Raw genomic sequence first — 5,965 nt, forward strand, 5'->3', positions numbered from 1 at the left:
TTCATAGGCATTTATTTTTACTCTAAAGTTTCATTGTTATATTCAATCTTATTAGGATTTTATATATGTTTTTATAGGTACACACTTGAGTGTCTCTTTAGAGAGAATTTGCCGGATTGTAGGTTATAAACATATTCAGCTTTTGAAGATTATCAATTTACTCTGTCATCACGTTATCAAGTTGCATCTAAATTATATTGTATGAGTCTTTCCTGTTCCACATTCTTAACAAAATGAAATTTTACTAGACTTTTAAGTTTTACCTTTTTAATGGATAAAAATGCACCTTATTAGGAGTAAGTTCGAGCATTTCTGAACATTTACATTGGTCATTTCAATCCCTTTTCTATGAAGTGTTTATAGGGATCACTTGTTCTCTTTTCTCTGAAGCTCATGGCTGACACCAAGTTTGAGTCAGGCGATGTGAAGGCCACAGTGGCAGTGCTGAGTTTTATCCTCTCCAGTGCGGCCAAGCACAGTGTTGATGGCGAATCCTTGTCCAGTGAACTGCAGCAGCTGGGGCTGCCCAAAGAGCACGCGGCCAGCCTGTGCCGCTGTTACGAGGAGAAGCAAATTCCCTTGCAGAAGCACCTGCGGGTCTGCAGCCTACGCACGAATAGGTTGGCAGGTGTGGGCTGGTGGGTAGACTACACCCTGAGCTCCAGCCTGCTGCAGTCCGTGGAGGAGCCTATGGTACACCTGCGGCTGGAAGTGGCAGCTGCCCCAGGTGCGCCAGCCCAGCCTGTTGCCATGTCCCTCTCAGCGGACAAGTTCCAGGTCCTCCTGGCAGAGCTGAAGCAGGCCCAGACCCTGATGAGCTCCCTGGGCTGAGGAGAAGGGAGTTACAGGCCTGTGTGGAGCCGCCTTACCTGTATGGAGTCATGCCCTCTGCACTGCTCTTCAGGAGGCGCCCCGCTTCTAGGAAGCTGGGGCCCTAGCTGGGCTCTGGCCTCCCAGATCCCCAGCTGCCTCACTTCTCTCTTGAGAGCTCGGCTTAGGGCTCGTGAGGACCTTTCCCAGCAATACCTTCCCTTCCCTTGAAAGGCAGCTGTTGGCTGTTTTCATAAGCAGGAAAAATAAACAGAAGCATAAAGGAAAAAAAAATGTCGATTTGTTGAAGAACTTTATATATTCTGGATACTAACTCTTTGTTAGTTATATCTGCTAAAAAAAATCCTGTTCTACTGTTGTATTTTTAAAATTTTTGTTGATTTATATTCTAATATGGAAGACATTGATTACTATATTGTCTGATATATCTTTTATTTTTTTAATTTTCTGTTTTCTGTAGTTTAGTAAGAGAATTACATGTTTTCTTTTAGTAGTCATATGGTTTTCCTAGTCGTCACATTATATTTTTAATCCAATTGAAATTAAGTTTTGTGTTTGAGGAAACAAACATCAAATTATTTTACTGCATAAATAATTAATTCACTAAGAGCCATCTATGTATTAAATACTTCATGTCTTCCCTATCGTTATGAAATTATACTTTATGCATGTATTTATTTCTCCTTTATGCTTGGATCTATTTTTCATATGCACATTATTTTTCATAGATCTCCTGATATTTTTTCAGGCAGCCAGAACTGCAATACCTTTCTAATATACACTATAGTTTTAAAAGCATTCTAGACTTGCATAAATGTTTTAATAATAGTACAGAGAGTTCATAAATATGTGTCAATCAGCTTCCCACAATGTATCTTTGATAAGCAAAGTATAATATTCAAAACCAGGAAATTAACATTGTTATGATACTATTAACTAAACTACAAGCATCTTTCAAATTTAACCAGTATTGTTGCCCTAATGTTCTTTGTCTTTTCCAGGATCCAATCTAGCATCCATATTGCCCTTAGTTGTGTCACCTCTTTCTCCTCCAGTCTGTAACCATTCCTCCAGTCTTCCATCATTCTTCATCATTTATGACCTTGTCATTTTTTAAGAACATGGGTAAAGTTATTTCACAGAATATTTCTCAATTTATATTTGTCTGATGTTTATCATCATTAGGTTGAGATTATGTTTTTAAAAAATACACAGAAATAATATGTCTTTCCCAGTGCCTCATATCAACATATTTTACTAGTGTTGTTAATTTTGATTGCTTGATTAAGGTGGTACATATCAGATTTTTTATTGTAAAATTACTGTTTTTCCCTTTATAATAAGTTCTGGTCTTAAGTATAGAGTTCAGTGAGTTCCAACAAATGAATACACCTAGGTAACTAACATACCTGCCAAATTATGGTACATTTATATCTCTCCAGAAAACGTCTTTGTGTGGCTTCTTTGCTACCACGGCATAGGAATGGCCCCATAAAGCAACCTTCTGATTTCAATCAGCATATTTTCTACTAATTTTTTATAGATTTCTTAAAATGTTCTACAGAACCAATCATGTTGTCTGCAAATTCCTTTCAATTTTTTACAATAACTTTTGCATTGGCTAAGACTGCATTAACACATAAAATATAAGTGGTAAGTAACCCTGCATTGTTCCCAACCTATGAGGAAAGTACTCTGACTACCACCATTAATTTTTAAAATGCTACCTTTAAGAATGATTTCAGGAAGATAGAGGGATAGGATTTCCTGGCCCTATCCACTGTGTAAACAGTGAGTTAACAGTCATCTATGGATGAAAATACATTTATGAGAACTCCAGTGTCCAATTAAAAGTTTCCAGCACCCTGATGGACCACAATATCTGATATCACTAACATCGGAAATGGTAAGAACAGTTTCATTTCATTCACATCACTCATCCCCCAAGCCAGCACAGCTTAACACCAAGATAGAGCCCTCTCACCTGCAACTTTACACACAAGAGAGAAAATGAGAAAATGAGAAAAAGAGAGAAAAGAGAGAAAGTGAGTGTCCAGATTCTCCAGACTTTTGGGGGTATTGCTCAAGAGAATTGCTTCTGTGTTGCTGCATCCATGAAGCTGAGAAAGTCAGCATAGCTGATCACCTGGGAGCATGTAAAATCAAAGAAAAGGGGTAGTAGCTCACTGCAATCAGCACGTAGATCTCAACAATTGCCCCACATGCACCCACAGCTGGCACCCATATGCAGCTGCAAATGACACAGGGATCTCGGCAGCCAGCACAGAGTTCAGCAGCCTGCTTGACTCTGCATAATCAGGATAAGATGGAAACTCCTGAGACTGCACCTTCAGGAGGTACAGTGAGAAACAGAGTTTGTGGTTGTCATCTCAGAATATATGTGTATTGCCCTAGGGAAAAGGCGTGGTTGATCTTAGCAGTTGGCAAGGCTCTGTAGAGCAAGGAGAAGGCACACAATGCTATGACATTTTCTTCAGGAGAAAGAAAAAGACAGTGGAACTTCTACCCTATGACGCCTAGCATATTAGGGCAATACCCTAGGGAAAATAAACAGGCAGCATACAGCACTCAAAATGGCTTTGTAAAGTCAAGAAAATAATCACACTCCTAAGAATTTTCCCCCATTAGGAAGCAAGAGGTGTGGAGACGGTGCATCCATAGAAAAACTTTGAGAGATCCCCCAGAATCTCTAGGCAGACTTGTGAAAATTATGTTTTGCCTGAAACCAGTCCATAAAGACTGGAAAAAGTGACTGCTTCTTCAAATGTGCAAACATGAAGGAACAACTACAGATATCCAAAAGATTCAGGAACATATAAAACCACCAAAGGAATAAAATGATGCTGCAGTAACTGACATCAAATAAAGGCAATATACAAATTACCTGACAAAAAATTAAAAGTAATCATTACAGAAGCTCAGTGAGCTACAAGAGAACACAGATAGACAACTAAACAATACCAGGAAAGCAATACATGAACAATACGTAAAGTTCAATATGTAAAGTTCAAAATGAGATAGATGAAAATAAACAGTAGTTCTGGAAGTGAATACTGAAATTACTGAACTGGAAATTTAATACCCTGCTTTAATAGCAGACTTGCTCAGTCAGAAAAAAATTAGTGAACTCAAGTACAGATCATCTGAAATTGTAGCAATGAAAGCCTGCAGGACTTACGGGAAACTAATACATAAACCAGTATGCACATTCTGTAGTCACGGTAGAAAAGAAAGAGAAAGAAAGAAAGAAAGAAAGAAAGAAAGAAAGAAAGAAAGAAAGAAAGAAAGAAAGAAAGAAAGAAAGAAAGAAAGAAAGAAAGAAAGAAAGAAAGAAAGAAAGAAAGAAAGATGGCTTATGTAAAGAAATAATGGCTGAAAACTTCCTAAATCTGCAGCAGGAAATATTTAGATTCATGAACCTCAAAGGACTTCAAAAATGTAGAGCCTAAAAAATACATTATAATTAAATTACCAAAGTCAAAGGCAGAGTATTTTGAAACAGTGAGTGACAATGATTCATCATATTTAAGAGATCCTCAAAAAGATGATAACTGGGTTTCTTGGCACAAAGCTTTTATCTAAGGAGAGTGGATAATATATTCAAACAGTGAAAGAAAACTGTGAATAAAGAATAATATATTTAGCAAAACTGTTCTTCAAAAGTAAAGTGATAATTTATCAGACAAGCAAAATCTGAGGGTATTCCTTCAAAATTAGACCCTGTCTTAAAAGAAGTATTGAAGCGAATTCTTCAACTTGAAATGAAAGGTCAATACAGAGCAACACAAAAGCATATAAATCTTATGAAAAACAAATACAGAATAATGTAACACATTAATGGTGGTGCATAAATCACTTTATTATGTTAATAAAATTGATTTAATATTTCCACATCATCTTCAAATCATAACATCATTTTGTACCCCAAAAATATATACAATTATTAATCAATTTATAATGAAATTTTTTAAAAATTTCAATTACACACATACTCTATTACTTTTTCATCTTCCATATGATTTCTAAGCTGTTTTCTATTTGTATCTTTTCTCTTCTCTTAGTTTTTGTTTGAATATTTCAGACAACAAGCTGGACATTGTACTGGGAGTCCAGAATATTTTTATTTGGTTGTCCTTTCTCCTAATCTTTTAATTCAAAAAAGAAAAAAAAAACTCTCCTATTTCATGCCAAAAAGGCAAACATTTCACTGTGCTTGTGTCTCTTTCAGTGATGTAAAATTAAAACCACTTTGTGTGCTCACCTAATTTTGGTTTATATGAAGGTGTTCTTTTCTGTGTAGATAGTTGTTAACTTGGGGTCTTTGTGTGTAGGAGCACAATTGGTGGAGCTTTCTATTTATTCAGCCATCTTGCTCTGCCCTCCTGCTATAGTGCAGATTAAGTTTAATGTTTCTTTGTTGATTTTCTGTCTAGATGATGTGTGAAATACTAACAATAGGGAATTAAAGTTTCCAGCTATTATTGTATTGAGGTTTATCTCTCTTTAGTGCTAATCATATTTGCTTTATATATCTGGGTGCTCCAGTGTTAGGTGCCTATATGTTTTCAGTCATTATATGTTCTTGCTGAATTGACCCTTTATTATTGTATAATGACCCTCTTTGTCTCTTCTTAGAGTTTTTGTCTTAAAACAGATTTTTTTTTTCTGTTATAAGGATAGTTACTTCATTGTTTTTTGGTTTCCATTGACATGAAGTATATTTTTCCATCTCTGCATTTTTCAGTCTTAGTGCGTCTTTATAGGTGAAGCTTATTTCTTAAAGGCAGCAGATTGTTGGGTCTCGTTTTTTTATCCATTCAGCCTGTGTCTTTTTATTGAGAATTCAGTTCATTTACATTAAATGTTATTATTGATTAGTTGGGACAGACTACTGACATTTTATTGTTTCCTGGGTTTTTTCTGGTCTTCTTTTCCTTCTTCCTTCCCTTCCTATTTTTCTTTCAGTGACAGTGATTTTCTCTGGTTGTGTAATTTAATTTCTTGCTGTTTACTTTTTGTGTAACCACTATAAGTTTTTCAATTTGAGATTACCATGAGGTTTGGAAATACTACCTTATAACTCATTATTTTAAACTCATGACAACTTCACACT

The 5,965-nt window shown here is 36.0% G+C and overlaps 1 pseudogene across 1 annotated transcript; it reads left to right on the forward strand.

Moving 5' to 3' along the window:
* Positions 1-384: 384 nt before the first annotated feature.
* On the forward strand, positions 385-1,098 carry LOC101048201 (COMM domain-containing protein 4 pseudogene; annotated as a pseudogene). Its single transcript, XR_012518666.1, has one exon. The product of XR_012518666.1 is annotated as a COMM domain-containing protein 4 pseudogene (transcript).
* The last annotated feature ends 4,867 nt before the right edge of the window (positions 1,099-5,965 follow it).

Source organism: Saimiri boliviensis, chromosome 8 (assembly GCF_048565385.1).
Source record: "Saimiri boliviensis isolate mSaiBol1 chromosome 8, mSaiBol1.pri, whole genome shotgun sequence".
Lineage (NCBI taxonomy): Eukaryota > Metazoa > Chordata > Mammalia > Primates > Cebidae > Saimiri > Saimiri boliviensis.